General features: G+C 42.3%; 1 long non-coding RNA gene across 1 annotated transcript in view; it reads right to left on the bottom strand.

Annotated features, from left to right (window-relative positions):
- Positions 1-21061, bottom strand: part of LOC147918127 (uncharacterized) — a 65667-nt gene extending 44606 nt beyond the window's left edge. Inside the window, exon 1 of the long non-coding RNA XR_015553008.1 lies at positions 20934-21061. This is a non-coding gene — a long non-coding RNA (uncharacterized LOC147918127). The remainder of the gene's footprint in view (positions 1-20933) is intronic.
- Between the last annotated feature and the right edge of the window lie 1893 nt (positions 21062-22954).

Raw genomic sequence — 22954 nt, 5'->3', positions numbered from 1 at the left:
GTGGATGAAGATGTCAAGGGGCTCTTAGCTTTTTTCGTTGGCAACTTAAGAAGAGAAGAGCAGTGTGGGTCACCCGATAACAGAGGGAAGTCCATGGTCAGCTCAGAAAACCAGAGGGAGTTTCTCCAGCAGTGTGATATTGAATATTATTTCAGAGACTCGCTCCAGGGTGCAGCGCAGGCAGGGTTAGGACTTCACGGACCTTCCACACTCTGCTTTCTTCTTCTGTTGGGTTTAACTTGAATACAGTGGTGCAGGGGCACCAAGGTCCTTTCACTCCACGGGCTTCTAACAACCTTCCTCTTGCTTCAGAGGAAAGCAATCTGAAGAAACAGTCAGCTGATAACAGGCCTGACCCCAGTTTCCTGACTGATTCTGGGGACCTGACATGGTGCTGTGGCAGCTTACGCAGCCTGAAGACAGGAAGCCTCTGTGTGGCTGGACGAAGCGAGCCAGCCATAGGGAAAGGAGAGAGGTGCCACCCACATCCATGCGCACGGCCTGTGCCACCACAGTGGTCCATGGACGCAAAACACAACTCTGTCATCCACGGTAATTGTCCTCCTCAAACTTTTTCTAATCATAATATTAAAAAAGAAAATTTAGAAGTTCACCTATAATCCCACTGCTCTAGCACAGCAAATAATTTTTATACTTGCCTTTGTAAGTGTATCCACATATATACATAGTTTTTACATGATACACAACCAATTTAATTCCTTTTGTTTCATTTCACCCTTTTCTGAGCTTCCAGCCCAGTAATTACATTTAGCATTTTAATGACTATATAATGTGCATTTGTTGTGACACAATTTACTCATGTAAACCCAGGTTACTGGATATTTATACTATTTTCAAAATGGATTTTTGAATCCCTTTTGAGAGATGCAGTGACAAAGAATGAATGCCTTACTTTGAGGGTTTTGTTGGTCCTGGGAACAAGGGCAGCACAGAGTTGAGGAGCCAGTGTGAGAACACTGAGCATGAGGGAACAGGGACCAGGCTGAGGCTCCGTGACAAGAGAGAGGATACATCTGGACATGGCCAGGCCCTAAGGCCATTATCAAAGAAAATCCGGGGCGGTGGGGTGTCTGGATTTGGTTTGGGAAAGTTGGAGCACGGCCTAGAGAGCATCCCCCCTCCACAGGGCCTCCAGCAACACCGCATCTACCTCTGAACTCTGGGCAGCACGTTGCACACCAGACACAAAGACACCTGTGTGGACAGCACACGTCGGGGAGGCGCCGGTGTTCCTGCTCGGCAGCTTGAGCCGGACAGCAATGGTGAACACGGCCAGCCCGCCCCCACAGCTCTTTACAACAAGCCTTGGGGGAGTTCTTAACTCAGGATTTATGACAGTGGAAGGAGAATTTGTTGAAAATTGCTAAACCGACAAAATTGAATAAAAAAACTGGGTAGTTCAGGGTACATTCACTTACCCCTGACTATGATAATTCTTTAACATTCACAAAGGTTAGGTCCCAAGAACTTTAAAAATTCCCCACTTTATGAACACATAAATGCTTGTACAGTCTTCTAGCTTTCTCTGGAAACCTATTTCCATTAAGATCCATTTATTTCCTGGGAATTTCCACACACTGCATGCTAACAACCTTTCAACTCTCGTTAAGTTTTATCTCTCAGTTAATGAGCAAGGGGCAGAATGGGCTAGAGCTTTTCTTAGGCAGTTTCACCAATCAGCTGCCTGTCACTTGTGGGCTGGTGGCCAGAGTCATGTTGGGTCCCCGAGCACTCACAGCCCCCAAGGCTGGGGCTCTGGGAGTCCTGGCTGCTCTGGGAAATGCTTGTGTTGTAGCTTTGATGAGATGAGGGATCCGCATCAGCCAGCCTGAACCCCAGAAAACAGTCAAACCGGGAAATACTGTGCCTATGGGTAAACAAAAGCTTCCCTAGAGAGGCAAAGTAGAAAAAGAAGGCAGAATTTACAACTTAATGAAATCTAAGAGGTTGCTTCAATTCCAGCCTTTATCAAATCCACTTATACGGTTGTTCTTCTGCCCAAATAAACAACTATTTGAGTATATTAAATCTATCAAGCCAGTTTGAACTTTCTTTTCCTTTTTCACATTACTTGAAGTGAAAAGGATGGGTAAAATTTGGAAAAATAATTCCTCCCCCATGACTGGTGAATTCTTTCCTAAAACACATGGCTGCCCCTCAACCAAGCTGTGTCCACCGTGTGTTTCTAAACATGCCCACTGAACAAGACACCTCACCTGAGGATGCTGGAGACATCACAAGTGCCACATTCATCTTGGATGAATGTGAAACAAAAAGCTTCAAAAGAAGGGAGTGCCGTCTGCTGAGGGTGGGCATGCACTCTCTAGGATGTGGTGCCATACCCTAGGGAAGCTGGGTCACACTTAAAGAACCAGGCCTGACCCCAGGTAAGCAAAATGCCCAACGCCTCTGGCCTGTCTAAACTGGCCTCCTCGAGAAGGATTGGATGTCACTATCCCTGCCATTTTCTGGGAAGTCAGCCTTGCAACTCTGCACTGTACCCCTCACCACATGGTGTCTCAGGCTCTGCACTGTTCTCATTGTTGGGTCTGTTGGTCCACTGAGTGCCCCACAGGAGAAGGTGAGCCATGGACATTTTAGTAGAATAGGCAGTGTGCAGTGACCCCTTGATACCAGGCCACCCAATCTCTTTCCTTCTCAAGGCTTGGTGAGCCTCCACTAAATAATAGTAAACATAATGATAAAATAGTTAACATTTGCTAACTGCTTGCTTTGAAGTAGTTACTGTTCTGAATTTTTTCATATGTTAATTCATATCTTGAATATTTATTATTCCATTAAAAACACAACAGGAATTAGCTGAAGATTACCAGAACAGAAGATGGGCCCTAGGCTATATTCATGTGGTTGGGGGAAAGGGCGTAATTTTAAAGAGCCCATGGAGGATTTCTAAAGGAGGAAATGATACTGATTCCAGGGCCAGACTGATGTGATCAGTGATCGCAATTTCAGGAAGGCTGAAGGACGTCGTGCTAATCCCAAAATAATATTACCTTACTAAATATGTGTTTAGATAATAGCCATGATGCATACTCCAAAGGTTTGCAAGCCACAACTCAGAGCATCTGTTGAAAGTAAGAATTAGATTCCAAACACCACAGCAGCTACCCTGGGATTGAATAAGCCCCTGGGGGCCCACCCTGGATACTGATGACCTGTACAACATTGCTTTGTGTGTGTTCTGTGCTGCACAGCCAGAAGGAAAGACACAGAAACCTCTATCAATTATGCTTTTTCAGGGTCTTTCTTTGGTTTCCTTCCTCTGCTTTGACTCAAATATTGTTTTTTCCCCAAAGCTATCTCCCAGATACTTCCTCTTCCCAATTTAGATGCTCTGCCTACATGATCTCATTTATTCTAAGGTGGCTTTATATAGCTCTACTTTATATGAAAATACATCCTAAATAAATATACCCACTCCAGATTTATCTCCTGAGCTCCCAGCCTTAACATGCAACAGCTTAGTGGGCATCTCTCTTTGGACTCCCCATAGGCCATTCAATCTCATCATCTTCCCTTGAAAAGCCGTGATCTTGTTTCTGTGGGCTCCACCTTATTGAATTGCACCCACTTACTAAAGGTGGAAATCTTGAGTTGTTCTTTCCTCCTCTTCTCTATCTCCCACAATTACTACAGTCTTGGAAATTACACCTCTGTGTATCTCTCAGAGCTGTTTACTTCTTTGGCTTGCTTAAACTGCCCTAGTTCAATTTTTCATCATGTCTCCCTTCTCTACTCCAATAGCCTTTTAACTTTTCTGCTCTTTTCCAGCCTTGAGCTCTCCAAATTGCCAGAATGGTGCACTTACTAACTTGCAAATCTGCTATCCCACTCCATTTAAAATCCTGCTCTGGAAGCCCAGAGCCCTCAGAATAAAATCTGACATCCTTGGTCTGACATCCTAGGTCCTTCAAGATCTTGTCCTGATATTATCTGTACCTCACCTTCATTGCAGCCTCCCTCCTACTCTACCTTCCAACTACTCTGATAGAAATGCACCAGCTCAAACACACCTTGCTCTGTCCTACGTTCCTGCCTAAAGCTCCCTTACTAAGGGGTTAAGCTCTGGTTAAGCTCTTTTCATTCTTCAAAACCTAGTTCCCCTTTCCTCACATCTGCATTGGCTTTTCCTATAGCAATATGTGATTATGTCTACTGATGAGCAATTGAAAGCAGTTGATGAGCTAGATGGAGCAGAGAAGGATAGGAAGCAAGTCTCCCTGGACCTGAGTTATGCTTGCCTCTGACTGCCTAACATGGACTGCAGAGAATAACAAGGTTAATCCATGAGTCAGACATAATAATTTTAAACATATATGCACCTAACTACATATACTCAAAATACATGAACACTCCACTAAACAACAGCAAAATACATCTTCCTTTCAAGTGTACATAAAACATTCTCCAGGATAGATCATAAATTAGGACACAAAATAAGCCTAAAAAATTTAAAATGATTGAAATCATAAAATGTGCATTCTCTGACCACAATGGAATGAAATTAGAAATCAATAACAGAAAAAAAAATGTGGGAAATTTAAAAACATGTGAAAATCAATGAGTCAAGGAAGAAATCACAAAGAAAATTAGAAAATACTTTGAAATGAGTGAAAACAAAACATAATATGCCAAAATTTATGGGAAGCAACTAAAGCTGTGCTTAAAGGGAAATTTATGGCTGTAAACACATATCAAAAAAGAAGAAAGATCTCAAATCAATAATCTAACCATCCATCTTAAGAAAACTGAAAAAGAAAAACAAATTAAACTCAAAGCAAGCAGAAGAAAGAAAAAAAATAAAGGTTAGATTGGAAATAAATGAAATAGAGACTAGAAAACCAATAGAGAAAATTATTAAAGCCAAAAATTTGGTTCTTTGAAAAGATCAATAAAATTGACAAACTTTTAGCTAGACTGACACAAAAGAGAGAAGATTTATATTACTAACATCATGAGTGGAAGAGGAGACATTATTACTAACCATACATAAATAAAAAGGACTATAAGAGAATAAATACTATGAACAATTGTATGCCAACAAATTAGATAATCTAGATGAAATAGACAAATTCCTAAAAAGACACAAACTACTGAAACAGCCTCAAAAAAGAAAAAGAAAATTTTAATAGATCTATAATAAGTAAAATGAATAAATTAACAATCAGTAAAACTAACCACAAAGAAAAGTCTAGAACAAGATGACTTCACTGGTGAATTCTACTAAACGTTTAAAGAATTAACATTAATCTTTCACAAATTCTTCCAAAAAATAGAAAAGGTGAAAACAATTCTCAGTATTATGATACCGATATCCAGTAATACTGGTAATACTGATATCAAAACCAGGCAAAGACATCACAAGAAAATAAAACTGCAAATCAATATCCTTTATGAATATAAACACAAAAATTCTCAACACAATACTATCAAACTGCATCCAGCAGTATACAAAAAGGATTCTATAACATGATATAGCTAGGACTCATCCCAGAAATTCAAAGATAGATTAACATCCAAAAGTTAATCAACATAATAATCATTAATATAAAAAAGAATGAAAAACATATAGCTATGTCAACAGACATAGAAAAAACCTTTGACAAGTTTCAACACCCTTTCATGATAAAAAAATCTCAACAAACTAGGAATACAAAGGAATTTCCTCATCCTCAGATGACATTATCATCCTCAGGTGATAAAGCTCATCTGTTGAAAATTTACAGCTATTATCACAATTAATGGTGAAAGACTGAAGATTTCATCACTTCTATTCAAGATTGTACTAACTAGGACAATTAGGCAAGAAAAAGAAATAAAAGTTATCCAGATTGAAAAGGAAGAAGTAAAACTCTATTTACAGATGATATAATTTTGTACATAGAAAATTCTAAGGAATCCACAAAAAAACCCAAAAACCTAATATTACTAATAAATGTATTCAGCATGATTGTTGGATATAAGATCAATATACAAAAATCAATTCTATTTCTACACACTATAAATGAATAATCTGGAAAAGTAATTAAAAAAACAACTCTATTTATAATAGCATCTAAAAGAATAAATCTAGGAATAAATATTTTTTAGTGGAAAACTTGTACATTGAAAATTAGAAAATATTGTTGAAAAAATTAAAGAAGATCTAAGTAAATGGGAAGACATCCCATGTTCATGGATTGGAAGACTTGATATTGTTGGAATTGCAATACTACCCAAATTGACCTACATATTCTATGTAGTCTCTGTCAAAATCCCTGCTTTTTTTTGGTAGAAATCAACAAGCTAATGCTAATATTCATATAGAAATACAAGGAACCCAAAATAGACAAAACAATCCTAAAAAGAACAACAAAGTCAGAGGACACACTTTCCAATTTCAAAACTTACTACAAAGCTACACTAATCAACACAATGTGGTCCTGGAAAAAAGATAGATACATAGATCAAAGGAATAGAATTGAGATTCCAGACATAATCTTTTGCACTTATGGTAATTGATTTTTCAACAAGGGTGCCAAAGCAAATCAATGGAACAAGAATGTTTTTTTCAACAAATGATGTTGTGAAAACTGGATTACACATGCAAAAAAATGAAGTTAGACCCTGATCTCACACCATTTCCAAAACCAACTCAAATGGATCAAAAACCTAAATGTAAAAACTAAAATTATAAAAAGCTTAGAAGTAAAAAGAGAAGTAAATTTTTATGGCCTTCGGTTAGACAGTGTTTTCTTGAAGCTATGACATCAAAAGCATGAGCAATAAAAAAAATAGGTACATTGGGTTTCATCAAAATTCAATTTTTTTGTGCTTCAAAGGACACTATCAAGAAAGTGAAAAACAAACCCACGGAATGGGAGAAAGTATTTGAAAATCGTGTATCTGTTAAGGGTCTGCTATCCAGAATATTATAAAGAACTTACAACTCAACAATAAAAATACAAATAACCTAATTTTTAAATGGGCAATTTTTAAATGGGCAAATGATTTGAATATACATATCTCTAAAGAAGATACATTTACCAATGACAAATAAGCACATGAAAAAAATTCTTAACATAATTAGTTATTAGGGAAATGTAAATCAAAATCACAATGAGATATTACTTCACACCCACTAGGATGACTAAAATAAAAAAGACAGATGATAACAAGTGTTAGTGAACATATAAAGAAAGTGGAACCTTTATACGTTGCTGGTGGGGTTGTAATATGATGCACCACTTTGGAAAATAGTTTGGCAACTCCTCGAAATGTTAAACATGGCATTACGATGTGACCCAGAAATTCTGCTCCTCGGTATGTACCCAAGAGAATTAAAAACATAAGTCCACACAAAAATTTGTGCATGAATGTTCAAACCAGGATTATTCACCAAAAAGTTGTAAACAAAACAAATGCCTATCAACTTATGAATGGGCAAATATAATGTGTTATATTCATACAATGGAATATTATTCAGCCGTAAAGAAGAATAAAGTACTAATTCATGCTACAACATGGATAAATTTGTGAAACCTTTACTCTAACTTAAGCCAGACACAAAAGATCACATACTATGTGATTCCATTACATGAAATGTCCAGAATAAGCAAATTCATAGATACATAAAGCTGATTAGTGATTGCCAGGAGATGAGAGTGCTAATGGGTTCTGGGATTCCTTTTGGGGCGATAATTTTTTAAATTTAGATACTAGTGAGGGTTGTACAACCCTGTAGATATACCAAAAATCACTGAGTTTTACACTTTAAAAGTGTGAATTTTTTTGGTATGTAAGTTATATCACAATAAAGCTGTTATAAAAAACAGAATTTGCCCAGTAAAATCAGCACATTAACACAGGGCTGTGTGAGCCTTGGAGACAGAGTGGATCACCTCTCAGGAGGTACATTATTTACAACTTCATTGCATTTAAGATGTCCACCATGAAACATTTTTATCTAACTACCTCTGCCTACTCTTTATACTCTCTGTCCACCACACTGCAGTGCTCTCTACCTCTCCTTCCACTTCCAGTGAAATCTGTGAATCTCTCTGTAGTCCTGGTTACCTTGGGGTTCACGTCTGTGATCAGCCACTGCCCAAGTCCAGGGCTGCTCTGCGGGGCTGTCCAAGCACGCAGGTGGGCACCTTTCACTTGCACACGGACAACCGAGGTTTGAACGTGTGACTGCAGTCAGAGCCTTGGCCTTGGCCACCTCATTATACGAGTGCTTCTTCAATTTGAAGTTTTAAGCAAGGCTATGTCGCTTTTACTTAGTATTTATCATTCAGACAATGAGCAGGCTATTTTTTACTTGTAGGGGTGTTGATAGGTATAATAACATGGCCACATAGGCGATCTGGGCTTTTGTAAATGAAAGAAATACTGCAGGACGGGCAGGTTCATTATGTTGTCTCAGATTAGATTTGGCAGGTCTTTCTGGGTTGAGCATGAGACCATTATATTACCAGAAAGGGCATACGTTTACTCAGAGATTCACATAACATAGAATGAACCAGAAGCTGGGAATCAGTAAACAAAATAGTGCTTTGTGCAAAGAATCTGACATCATACGAGGATCTAAAAATAGAAATATACTATGTGAAACAAGAGCCCTGTGGATCTCAACTCAGAAGCGTCTCTCCCATCCTGTTCTGCTTCCCTGAACCATGTTATTCCTCAGGTCAGTCCTCCATCAGCCCTCACCTGGACTGTGGAAATTGCCCTGTAATTGTTCCCCTGCCTACATTTGAATCCCCCAAAACTGGTCTTCTCACAACCTCTAGAGACATCTGTCTAGAAGGAATTGTGTCCATAATCCACAAGATTACTATTACACCATCTGAGAAGCTCTTTTTCTTGGCATCCTATTGTGTCACCCTCGTGATGCTGTCTGGATGAACTCTCTTACAGCTCTGGAGCATGTCATTCATTCATTGAGCACCACCAGGCACCATGCTAAAGGCCTTACTGTGTTTAACATTTAATTGTCCCAAGAAAACTGTCCCACTTGACAGGCAAAGCTATTAAATAAATTGTCAAGTTCACTCAGATGTCCCAACTCCCCTAGAGTGAAGCCACATCCAATCCCTCAGGTGTCAAATATCAAATGTCAGCTCTCCTGTGACGCCTCCTTGACTCCTCAGAAGCTGCCTCACTGTGCCTCCGTCACGTCCTTCACAACCACGACTACTTCTGTCACTTCGGGTTGTGTGGTCTCAGAACCCATGGAGCACAGGCCCTTTCTTTTTCATCAAGGTGTGACATGCAGTAGAAAACACAATGATATTTTTTGAAGAAGTGAATGAAGAGAAGATTCCAACAATTTATCACTGATGAGACCTTTTGGAATAGAAACTTTAGCTTGAAAATCTAAAATTTGGAATATGACTCATTTGGATCAAGGAATTAATGATCCTTAAAATTAGAATGTTCTGTACAGGTCCTATGACTGAATTCTTTATAAAACATCTCTGCCAATCTGAGAATTTCCATGGATGGGCTACTCACCATCTCATAGGGCAACTCATTCCATTTTTTAAAATAACTGCTTATTTCAGTTCTTAGAATGCCCTATGCACCTTTACGCTTTGCAAGGACACTTGCTCCACCTGAGACATTCTTCTCCTCCCCTTCTTGGCCTTCTTAGTTCCCATGATTCTCCAGAGCTCTGCTCCAACCTGACTTGTCCAAGGAAGCCTTTGCAGACCTTCTAGGCAGATCAGGAGTCCCTATCACATACTCTCATAGCTCTCTGTGCTTCCCCTTCACAGAATCTGCCACAGCAGCAAACAAATAAAAGTTGTTTATAGCCTGTCTCCCCTTTCAGAGTCTAAGCAGATCTGTGTTATTCTTGTCTACCACATGTACCCCCAGGGCCGAGCACAATGCTTTGCATATTGTGTTCACTTAATGTCTTTTGAATGAAATTAATGACTAGATAATATCATCTTTATAAAGTTTATTCTTATATTGAGCTGAAAACTACTTCCCTATCGTCTCTTACTACCATGGACTGCATGTTTGTGTCCCCCCAAAATCCATATGTTAAAGCCCTAACCCCCAATTATCATGGTACTAGGAAGTGGGGCCTTTGGGAAGTGATTTGATTTAGATGAGGTCATGAGGGTGGAGGCCCCATGATGGGATTAATGTCCTGATAAAATGAAAAAGAGACTAGAACTCTCTCTCTCTCTCTGCCATGTGAAGACACACCAAGAAGACTACTGTCTGCAAACTAAGAAGAGAGTGCTCACCAGAAAGTGAATCAGCTGGCACTTTGATCTTGGACTTCTAGCCTCCAAAACTCTGAGAAGCAAATTTCTATTGTTTGCGTCCCCAGTCTATGTATCTCGTTATAGCAGCTCAGACTGGCTAAGACATGTACCATTGGTCCTATTTGTCAAATTATCCTCCAGTGGTAAAGATGCTGTGACTGGGGAGCTGGCCCTGTTGGTGCAGTTTTCCCTGAGGCCAAAGCTGGAAGTGAAAATGTATCTTGTTCTGGTTGGTGGGTATCTGAGCTGCCACTTGCTTAACCTGCAGGAATAAATGTTCTGCCTCAGCATCTGATTCACTCAGCAGGGTGCCTCCAGGCCTAAGAAGGCCAGACACCCACTGTCCCTAAACCACTGGCTTCCCCACAGGAACCAGAAACAGCTAACTCCAGAGAAGCAGGCCCTTGGACAGATATTTTGAGTGCTGGATTTGTCTATGTTATAGTGGTCCTCGTTTCAGGATTAGAGTTCTTGTTTGGCCAGAAGCTGGTAAACTGGAGTCTTCTAGAATGTATACAACTTCTTAGTTTTCCCCCAGTGCTCTAAAAGGCATTGGAGATGTTACGTGTGGTGGTAATGTAAGCTGCTTAGCTATTATTGCCTTATGCCTGGCCAACTTCACAAATGTATGTTAGCTGTGTGGCCCCGAAGCGTTCAAGGTTTTCCACATGAGGTGTAGATGATTTGGGGGACATGCTGGGTCAGAGTGACCCAGAAAGAAGGAGGCAAATAGGATTTTTACCTGATAGCTCTGAGTAAGGGGCCTACAAACTCTGTCCCGTTCCTGAAAGGAGACCTGAGGTGTGATTCCTGGAAAGACCAGAAGTCTTTGATTATCTTGGGGATCTCCCAGTCCTTAGTCCAGGGGTTACAACCCCAGGGGCAGGCTCAGAAATTCTACCTCTGGGCCCTAGTGCACATGTCCCAGGATGCTTGAAGATGGTGCGATTGTGTACCTCCAGGACTGCTTAGAAGGAGCGTTGAGGGAAGGCTGAGACCAGCGTGGGACCACCACATGGCCAATAGTAAATAAGTCCTTACAGAATCCTTACATGGGTGTTACACAGGAAAAAATACAATTTCTGACCACTGGCCCAGTCTGGATACAAAAGATCACCTTCCTATCCTCACTCTTATGAAGCTAGGCAAGATTAGAGAATCCCTAAGATGTCCAATTTATCAAGAGCTGGGTTTAACGGAATTTGTCCAAGTGGTTGGGAGCAGGGCTAGTGATCTCTGATGGTGTCCTAGAAGAGGTTGTGTTAATCTTGGCTCAGGCAACATTCTTGATGATTTTCTTCACAGAGAATAATGGAGGGAGTTGTGGAAACAATCGTCAACTTGGTGTGGTTCTGTGTCTTATGCATTTGTGGGGTTTCATAGGGCCCAGTCCAGCCATGGATTGACCACACACACAGGGCTGGGCTTGATCAGGTGGCCAGCTCAGCACCTGGGTCAGTGTTACATCTACCAACCGGCTCACTCACCTTCTTCATCAGTCCCAGCTCTGAGTCCAGCATCAGACTGCTGGTGTTCAATTTCCAGCTCTGCCATTTACTGGCTGCTATGGACTGAATGTTTGTGGCCCCCCAAAATTCGTATGCTGAAATCCTAACCGCCAATTCTATGGTCTTAGGAAGTGGGGCCTTTGGGAGGTGGTTAGGTCATGAGTGTGGAGCCCTCATGAACGGGATTAGTGCCCCTACAAGAAGAGACACAAGAGAGCTTACTTCCTCTCTCTCTTTCTCACTCCGCCATGTGAGGATACAATGGGAAGGTGGCCATTTGCAAACCAAGAAGCGAGCTCTCGCCAGACATAGGAACTGTCAGTGACTTGATCTTGGGCTTCCAGCATCCAGAACTGTGAGAAATAAACGTTTGTTGTTTAAGCCATCTGGTTTGTGGTATATTTGTTACAGCAGCCCGAACTAACTGAGACACTGGCAGAGTGATTTGGAGAACATCTTGTAACCCCCTCGCCACTTGTTTTCTCTGACCAGTATAACACAAGGTAGATCCACCACCACTCTCTTCCTAGACATTCTACTTTGCTTATGCAGTGTGAGGCATTTTAGCTTTCCTTAACAGGGTCACCACATTCTTAACTCTGAATGAGCCAAAAACCCTGTCTTTTTATATATTCTTCTGTTTTGCTCCATCTCTCTCTATAAATAACAGATCATAGGAACCTCTCTCAGATAGGTGAGCTTTTCCATTATCAGCTGTGTAATCTTGGACAAATCTCTTGAAGACTCTGACCTTGAGTATTCTCATCTATAAAACAGGAATTACAATACCTCTCCCTCAGGATCTCTGCAAAGATTAGATACGATGGTGTTAAATTGCTTAGTCCCACACCTGGCACACCATAGATGCTCAACATCTGGGCTGGACATAATGTTCCCTGGTTCCTGTTTCAAAATAGAAGTTGACACTATGGTCACTATGGTCTTGATGTCAGTTGTATACTCAGGAGACTCTCAAAAGAATTTAAGTTCCTAAATTCTTAAAAGAATTAGAAGATTAAAAGTTTTTGTTTTTAAGGTGTAGAAAAACCCCAAAGACACACCTGAGTACACATCACCATCAGTCTCTTCCTCAGGTTCCAAGTAGCTGGTGGGACCCACCAGCACATCCAGGGCAGGCTGGTGGGAGCCAGGTGAGCGCAGGGGGTCTCCAGGATGGCTACAAGGATTGTTCAAACTTGTGATTTAGCTTCTATGTTTGCCTTTTGTGTGTTCTGAACAAATCTGGCCTTGTCATTAGAATCTTAGATTATGTGAGATATCTGTTTAAAAGGGCCCTTGGACAGCAGCAATCCTGAAGCTCACATCTCTCTTCCTTGAGCTTTAGGCTGGAGGATGACTCAGTGCCGAGAGGCATCTACGGGGACAGTAAGACAGTACAGCCTCACAGCAGATCTCAGAGCCCTCGAGTCATGGGCACAGCCTGACAGGCTGCGGTGTCACAGAGAGGAACAGAAACCCTGGGCTTGGAGTTCAAACCAATACACCCACACGGGGAGTTTAGGAGTCTATCTAGGCTAGCAAATATAATTTTACATTTGCATTTCTTGGGAGTATAAAAGAAACATATTTTAGTACATTTGGAAAATACAGAAAAGGTTAAAAAAACAATAAAAAGATCATTTATGACCTACCACCTGGAAATAACCACTGTCAAATTCTATATTTCTTCCCAGTGTGTTTTTTCTCCTCCTCTTTCTCCTCCTCCTCCTACTTCTTCTTGTTCTGTGTGCATTGTTAAGGAGAATGCTTTTCTGCTGGACTACTATGTCAAAGAGGAAATTTCTGGTGGCGGTTTTGCCTGCCCTGGGGACAGCTGGCATGGCTGAAGACACTTTGGGATGTCAGGGATGCTACTGGCATCTAGTGAGTAGAGGCCAGGGATGCTGCTAAACATCCTACAGTGTACCAGACACCCCCCACACACACACACAACAGGATTTGTTTGGGCCAAATGTCAGCAGTGCCCAGGCTGACACGCTCTGCTCTAGAGTGTGCATGGGCAGCCCCGGGCTGCTTGGTAAACACAGGCTGTCAGGCTCCACCCCAGAATTTCTGCTTCAGTAGGTCAGGGTGGGATATGAGGATCTGCATTTCCAACAAGCTCCCGAGGGATGCCGATGCTGCTGCTCCATGCTTGAGCGCTGAGGAAGAACCCAGGAGGGAAACTGGCAGCTCTCTACTCACTCTCCCCAAAGAGAGGAGGATGGAGGTGCCCTATGAGTGAACGTGGCCTCCAAATCTCTGTCTTTCTCTACTGGGTGGAGCTAACGTGTTAAAATCCCCCTGCTTCAGTGCCTTCCCTCTCTCTGCCTTTAGCAGGGTTCCAAGGTGTGAGGCATCAATTCTCCTCACAGCGGACAGGGAGAGTGATGTCCTGCTCTGCAGATCCCATCCTTCCCTCAGGTGCATATTCCTGTCCCCTCACTCAATGGTAGGTTGAGGAGCAAGCCTACCTGGCCCCAGAACCCAGTCCCCACTCCCAGCCCAGGGCTACCACCACATGCTCCCAGTCCCACTCTTTCCAAGGTCATCCCATTTCTCCTGAGTTTCTGAACTTAGAGAAGAAGAGGGCTATGGCTTATGGGTCCCTTTAAGCTTCAACACAGGGATTTTGACTGGATACTGAAAAGTAAACATGCTCATGTAACCAGCTAGATGAGGGACCAACGTCACACGAGGAAAGTAGGCCTCTGTCATGGCCCGTGTGTTATGTGGGGCCTTGGGAAGTTTTACTTTCTTTCTGGGGTCCCAGCAGCCAGCTGTGGCCAGTGACAATCGGTTCCTGTTGTGCCTTCAATAAGCTACTGGCTGTTTTTAAAAGGTACAAACTTTAGTCAACCCCAGGCAAGCAACTCTTACTGCAGACTTTGACCGGAGCCTGTGGGATGAGACAGAAATTAGATGAAAGTTTGCCTCAAAACAGACAACAGGCTTTGGAGCCATTGGCGCGGAAACTATTTTTGCTCCTTTGAAAGCATTTTTCAGCCAGGACTGCAGGCCGGGCTTTAAACAGCAACGGTGGTTCCTTTTTAGAAGGTCTGAAGAGACCGGCTACTGAGGCTCTCGCCTTCAAATCAGTAATGCTGTCCGTTCACGATGCTATCTGCAGAGGTGAGCCCCAATGTCTTTGTCTTGTTTCACGTGTCTACGTGGCTAGGGAGGATGCAGAACCTGCTAACCCCCTAGTCCTTGGGGTTTGCCCTAGTGTGACACCTAAAGTCACACTGCCCCACAAGGGCTGGGTGGGATCAGATAGTTTTTTTAAAAAATAAATAAATAATAAGCTTCACATCTGTCCTTGGGTTCCAAGGACTCTGACAGCGAGCTCAGTCATAAAGGAAGGATAAATGTTATTAAGGAGCAGATAACGAGACACGTGCCTGGATTATACAGGAATGTGCTTTTTTTTTTAGTAGGATAAGTCTAATTACCAAGCCAAAATCTAAAAGAGCTCTGTAAAGAGAATGTAACTCACACATTTTCTCTAGGAATCCTGCTTCCTTAGGAAATCAATGAGAGGCTGGATTGGGTTGAAACTAGACTTTGTCATTAAAGTCAAGAAAGAAGCAGTCGCAGACAAAAGGAAAAGCTCTGATTACACTGGAGAGAAAACAGAGGCTCCCTCAGGAGAAGGGCTGTGAATTCAGGCAGGCTCCAGACACCTAGGAAAGGAGGAAGCAGGGCCCCTTCAACCTGATGGCTATGCCGTTTAACGACCATCGAGGGACAGGGTTAAGCTGCTGTCACATCAACCACATGACTGCTGTCCACAGAAATTCAACAGAAAAGAGAGATCAGGTCCCAAGTGAACTGGAATTACTCTCCTGACAGGACCCCAGAAGGTGGAGTAACTGCCTGATGGGCATCTCCGTCTCAGGAAAGTCAAGGCAGAGGCGACTGGATTGGTTTGGACCATGAATGTTTTTGATAGACCCCAAAATTATTGATTTCATATTTTTCACCTTGGGGGATCCACAACATAAAATCTAGAAGGAAAACAAATATCGAGACCTGAAAGCAAAAGAAAGGTTTGAAGGAAGAAGAGCCCTGCAATGCAACACCACATTAGCCCTGTAGGAGGGTTGGGACCGATATGTAGGGGAGGAGGAGAGACAGACGTGACCTCAGGGTTTGGCTCACTTAACAGCTTTCATCTTTAACAGCAGGCTTGAGTGACCTGTCCACATTCCCACCAGAAAGACTGCTTTCCAGGAAGGGGGACTTGAGGCTCAGCGGATCAGCAGAGATGGGAGCTGGGTTGGGGGTGAAGGGGAGAACAGGATGCCCTGGAGAAGACCCTGCTCTCAAGAGCGATAATGACCTCATACACACCACGCCCTGCCCAACACCAAGTCCTTCAGATCTTGTCCAGTATTGGGAGGGAAGGAAAGAAATTAGGATTATGGTGGATCTACAATTCAGGTTTTTAAATAGATAAGATTAGACTAGGCATTTAATAACCGTGGTGCCTAGAAATCAGGAGTATCTGCCCAGGATGAGAGGGGCATGTGATGAAGATGGGAGATGATGTCAACTGGGAAGACAAATGGTTTTCATCTTTTTTTTTGAAGTAGTTGACATGCAATATTGTATTAGTTTCAGGTATACAACATAATGATTCGACATTTATTTATATTACAAAATGATCACCCTGATAAAACTAGTAACCATCTGTCATCATACAAAGTTATTTTCACCTTTTTGTCCCACCAGGTTCTGATTGTTCGGTATGCGCATGATTCTGGAGCAAGAATTCTAAAGTGTTCTTACCACTTTCCTCAGCACTTCTTTGGATGAAGGTAAAAGGAAAAGAGGCTTAGAAAAGCAAGTTAGGAAAGTGCCAGAAGTTTGGAATAGTACATCAGGGAGATGGAAAAGGGGGCTCACAAAAGTAGTGTTTGGGGCTTGGATGGAATTTGTAAAAACATCAATCAGCGTTGTGATAGAGGTCAATCTGGGCAGGAGCAGAGCAAGACAGGGGCGTGGGCGGTACCTTTGCAGAGCGCTTGTGCTCACGGGCCGCTTACCCACGCTGGAGAGCGAGCAGCTCCATGCAGTCACAGTGTTGTTTGAAAAGGTGCCTTGAGATTAAATTTGTTGATGTGAAGTAGTTCTGGATTATTGCCTGGTTGAAGGTAACCAGGTCCTGAGAGGCAGAAGTTAAACAAAGGTGAAAATTACTACAATTCAAGTAGGTGAAGAATGTGAGTCTGAGTATTGTATAGGAAGTTCCCCTAGACATTAATGGAGCATGGCAGAAGACAGGAAATTTCCAGACTCCTTAATAAACATAGACGAGTGACCTTAAAAGTGTTTGCTGACAGGGATAAGAAAGGGATGCCAGAATCTGTGAAATGGGAAGAAGGGTTCTTTGTATAAGCAGAGAAGAATCCTGGAGATTTCACAGGGAAGCGAGGAAGACACCTTGATTCCTAGCAAGGGCTGGGTACGTACGATGTAGACAAACGGTCAGATATCTCAAAAGGACCACCAGGGAAGTGGTGTCCTTAAAAGCAATCCAGTTTCCAGTAAGGCAAGTGGCTGGGATAAGCATGCTGGTAACAAGATGAAGAGAGAAAAGAGTTGTTTGTAACACATGGTGGGAAGGTCAGGATGGCGGGATGAATCACGTGAAGGAAGTCCAGAAATGTGTGGAAATAAAGGAACAGAAGAGGACTGAAGAGCAAAGGAAATTGCATTTGGGGAATCCTCCAAAGTTTGAGGGCTGGAGGGCTTACATATTATCCACAGGCTCTGTGCTCCACCCCAGACATGTGGGATTGGGATCACCCACAAAGAATTACAGCCATGGCACCCTGTCCATTGGTGTGGGGGGAAGTGCTCAGTGTATATTTTAAGTTCACTCAAAGTTTAAATGATAGAGATAGAGTCTCGACATTTTACTTCTCAGTCTCGTAGCTACTTTCTTTCTGTGCTTCTCATCCCTGCAGCAAAAGCTGAGTGACATCCTACCGTGGAGAGTCTAGTGGTTGATGATGATGATTAGTGTTATGAGAGAACCTTCCATAGGGTGTAATCAGCTGAGTTCAAACTTACATATGGAAGGAAATTATAACAACCACGACTTCTCCATGCCTTTATCATAGAGATGCAAGTACAATCACCTTATATACAGCTTATGAATCCAAAAACCTTTGTTCTTTTTTTTCCTATCACAGTCTGTCTTTCAGAATTGCTAAACTTAACAGCACCCTTACATAAATAGCAAAATGACAACCAGCATTTACTGAACCTCACAGTTATGTTCCAACATCTGCTGTTCAGATAACCCCACAATAACCCCGTAGGAGGTAGGGATGAGTCTGCCCAGTTTACAGGTAAGGAAACTCTGTCCTGTTGTCCAAAATCATATAGCTGATAAGTGTCTCCCAACTGGAAACTCTATTACTACTCTGTTACTTTTTCTATGCATTTCTAACATGCATTACCAAAGGAACTCTTCCAACTGTAATTTGAAATAAGATGGAAAAAGTCTTTTTCATTTGAAATATAGTCAAAGCCCTTGAATGGGTTATGAAAGACATTAACCCCAGGGAAAAAAATTGATATTTCCCATCTGTTAAATCACCCTCTCGATACTGAGCGGACCTTGCCTCCCCCGCCTCTGTGCCAACTGTGAGCACAGAATTATGCTTTTAGAGAACATGAGGTGTTCTTTTCACCTCCCACAAGAAGACTTTCATATTCATTGGGAAAGTGATAACATTTTCTGCAGATCTGCTTATTTGCAAACAATGTCTTTTCAAACCATTACAGATATAAGCATCACTGTTTCTTTCAAAGTCATAAAGCCAGATGACATACTTAGGAAAGGATTTCATTTAAAAGAGCAACAAAGGCTATTCAGATAGCCCTCAGGCAAGAGGTTCATTTCTAGAATGTCTAAGATTGTGTTTATCCTTCAGTGGTTTGTGTGGCATGGAAAATCGTTGAGGCAGAATAACTACTACAAAGAAACCTTCTTTGCATTCTTCTAGGCATTCTGTCTGGCAGGATAACCATAGTTATGGCCTGATTTCAGCTGTGAAATTTTGTAAAGCACATTTCGCCCTCCTTAGTCTTTATTTTTCTAGGATTCTCTCCTAATTCTCCAACTACATAACTATATATGACTGCATCAGCCTGATGAATATCTCATTCACCATCATACCACCTGCTTAGCACTCATCCCTCAGGTCTTGAATGTGGCAGACCCTCAACCAATGCTCCTGAATGAAAGAAGGAGAAAAGCAGAACAAAATGGATACTAGGTAGCTCTGGGAATGTGTCTTACTGTGAGATTATCTGCTCAACCTCTTGGTTTTCTTATGAATGATTTGATTTGGGGGATTCATCTCCACAGTTCCTAGTGGAGTTACAGCTTTGCTCAGCACACAGTTGACTCACATTAAGTATGAATTAATGATGAATAATGAACAAATGAACAAAATGTTCCCAGTTAATAAAGAGAGAAGTTCTTGCCTCTAGTTCAAAGTGTGTGGCCTGCCTCCGGCTGCCCAGGAAAAGCTGGGAAGAGGCAGGCCTTCTGCCTTGGTCCCTCCACCACAGCCCTCCTGGGGCCCACTCTCTCAGCTCCTACATGCCTACCGACCAAGCAAATACCCCAGGTCCAGCCAACTGTGGGCAAATGCCCTGTCTCTATCTTTTGATCATCACTCTTCATTTCATAGGAATGCATTCATCACCCCAGTAAATGTATGCAGTTGCATCCAGTCTTTGCCAGATCACGTGCTAATCTAGTGAGAAGACAGGCTTCTCATTTCTCTAGGCTCTAGCCTATTGAGACATAAAAAAAGATCTTTAAACTAAATCCTGGTGGTCCATTTGGCCCTTGATTAAAATAATCCTAATAAAACGTAAATTCTTTTCCCCAATACTCATGAATATTTGTATTTTTAAAAGTACAATACAGGGATGGATGAAAACTAGACTGTTGGTGATGAGCACAATGCAGTCTATACAGAAACTGATATATAATAATGTACACCTGAAATTATGCAATTTTATAAGCCAATATGACCTCAATAAAATAATTTTAAAAAAGAAGCACAATATAGGGCCTGAGGGGTTGGGAAAAAGGCAAGTCCACATTTTGGGCATCTTTTTGCCCTGGACCCATCAGCTGAGTCCTGAGTCACATCTGAATCACAGGTGGAGGAGGCATATTTCCTCCTTGAATCACTCCCTGACTCAACATGGCCAGGAGAAGCCTGGGGAACACTGTCTCACCTCTTTCAACTGCAAAATAGAAAATGAACTAGAGCAACCAATAGGGATCCTTTGCTTGCACACTCCGAGTGGAAAGAAGCTCTGAAAGAGCCACAGTTTCTGTAACTGGAAATGGGATTCATTGCTGCCAGTGTGTCTCTACCCTTCCCCTCCCTGTCAATCTCTCCCCATCTCTGCTCTCTGATTTTCTCTGCTTGGTGTTAGTCTACAGAAAAGTTCTTTCTATTTGATGATCAAATGGTCACTAGCAGCTTCAGCATCACATTACTCCACATTAGCAACCCCAGCTAGTTGTTTTCCAATGTCTATATTAATTTATTTAACAAATATTTACTGAAAACCTCTGTTATAGGTGCTTGGACTATGTCGATAAAAGAAAAAACGAGGCAAAAACCAAAACAAAACTAAATTCCATGGGATGAAACACACTGGCCCTGCTTTTTTTTTTTTTTAATTTTTATATCATTTTCCTTATTGAATCTTCTCAACATCCCCAAGACTTAAAAACATTACACCAAGGACAAAAAGAAACAAGGCAAAGCTAATGTATGATCTTGGGGCCAAATACAGTATTAGATTAGGATTCTGGAGATTGGGAATTTAATATGCTCACTGGCCCGTGGACCAGTCCCTTGCTAAAGATGCTGCAATTGGCCAGGCCTGCATCATGTGCCCATTCCTGAGGTGAGAATTAGAGGGAGTCGCTAAGATTGGCAGCCCTACCAAGTACAAGAAATTTGGCAAAAGGAAATAAAAAATAGGATACGCACAGAACACCACCATGTTTCCTACCCCTTCCCCTTCTCTCTGGCACTCGGCATCCCTTCCTTGTGTAAATCGCACTCACCTTTTCCAAGAGCTTTAGCTCCTGCCCTCTCTCCTGACCTGACGCTGCATAACTTCAGCACCCACATGAGTGACAGACGTGACGCTTGTCTTCGGGATTGCTGGACATCCTCTATTCTTCGTCACCTGCCATCAGCACTGTAATCCCTGAACTTGGCCGTAACTCAGAATTGCCTACTTCACAAACAGAAACTTGGAAATCCCAGCCTCCAGCTTCAAGCTCCTATTGTATGCATCTGTCATTCTTATCAGCCTTGTTCCTGGAACTCCTCAAAACTTGTGTCCTAGGTGCCTAATCTAGAGAATATTCCTGGGTCAGTTTTCAAACCTACCAAACTAAACTCAAGACACTGCTGCTACTCTACCCGAGAGCAGTGCATGGTCAGGTCACCCGCCTGTTCCCTGTGTGCTCCCTAAGGCTTCTTGAGCACCATGGAGAGATTCTGGGACACACCTGACTTCTCTGGGGGCCCACTGTTCCCTCCTCCTCCTCTTCCTCCTCTTCCTCCTCCTTCTTCATCCCATTTATTTCAGCCACTGGTCTTGCTCCTTTCTTCCCTGCCTGTATTTTCATTACATAATTCCCTCAATGACTTCCTTCTTTATCTGACATACCCACCTTCTTCCTTGCCTGGCACTTTTGAATCTGCCCCCGGCCAGTTCTCCAGGCCTGGCGTCCTTCAGTTCTCAGTACCTGCCCTGGAATGGGATGTGACATGCCCATCAGACTGTTCTTTGCTTGGTGGATTGAATTCAAGGATAATGCCCCCTCATTTTTATGTTTTCAGTGCCTAGCATAGTGTCTGGCACATAATAGGCACTCTCCAAAGAAATTGTTGAATTGAAGGAAGTTGAATCTTATTGAGTTTGAATTGAATTAAATTACACTGTGTTCTTTGGTGTCAGAATTGGAATGCTGCCGGGTCCACATCAAGAATGAAGGTAAACAGGAAGTGGACCAAGGTACAGCTTCTGACAATACCATAGAGAAAAAAATGCTTCCTGCTGCCTCAACAAGAGCTCACCTAAAATGACCTATATTTTGTAAGTCCCATAGCTTTAGCATCAGAGTGGTTTAAAAGGATCCAGAAGCTGCTAAGATTGGTTACAGGCAAATCTGCTTTTAGGAACCAGATATCCTGAAAGAAGAGAAAGTTGACATTGGTTCTAACTGGCAAGTAGTAAAATAATAGTAATAAGGAAAAAGACCAACTTTTCAGTAGTCTACAGCCACTCACCGAAAATGGCTTGACAAGTGGTGCATATAGGTCTGTGCCCAGGATCTGAACCAGTGAACCCCAGGCTGTCGAAGTGGAGCGCGTGAACATAACTACCACACCACCAGGCCAGCCCCCTACCTAAATATTTTCTAATTGATCTTTAATCCCTGACTTTGCTGAAACTCAGAGAATTCCCAAACTACATGTAAGAATTGAATTTAAGATGCTCTCATCAAACTCCTCCCATGTATGAGGAACAGAGCGGCGCTGCGGATGACACAAAGGTGAGCAGGTCTTTTCCTCGCCTTTCCTGGCCTTCCAGCTTTCTATGTGGAGTGGTCCCATCCCCAGAAATGAGGGATGAGTCACGGAGCACTCTGAGGAATCTTAGAAACAGATCCTCATTTGCCTGTCTCAGACCTGAAAGACTTTCACTTGAAATTCATTTGGTGGGGGATTAAATTTTACTCTCCAGCAAACTTCCTTCTCAAAATACAGATCACTCTGGAAAGACGGCAAGAAACATAGTCTTCCTATCAGGGTATTTTCTAACCACTGTCTGAGAGAAAATGATATTTTCCCACAAGTGAGCTTTGAATCAAGTGTGCCTGACGGAAAGTAAAGAAGCATGCTCAGCATGAGGTGCCTCCCAGAAAGACTGGCATAGACCGTGGCGTGAAGATAGCTAAGAGCGTGGACACTGCTAGACAGGTGCTAGGAGGGGCCACAGCGTGAAACACCACCAAGGAAAACGCTATCTCCCAAGGACTATTCCTACCACATCTACCAAAAAGTCGGCTCC

The sequence above is a fragment of the Ceratotherium simum genome, chromosome 1 (genome assembly GCF_057802395.1).
Source record: "Ceratotherium simum simum isolate JZ-2026a chromosome 1, ASM5780239v1, whole genome shotgun sequence".
NCBI classification, from domain to species: domain Eukaryota; kingdom Metazoa; phylum Chordata; class Mammalia; order Perissodactyla; family Rhinocerotidae; genus Ceratotherium; species Ceratotherium simum.
The sequence above is the reverse complement of the archived record's forward strand: the minus strand, read 5'-3'. Positions and strand labels throughout refer to the sequence as shown.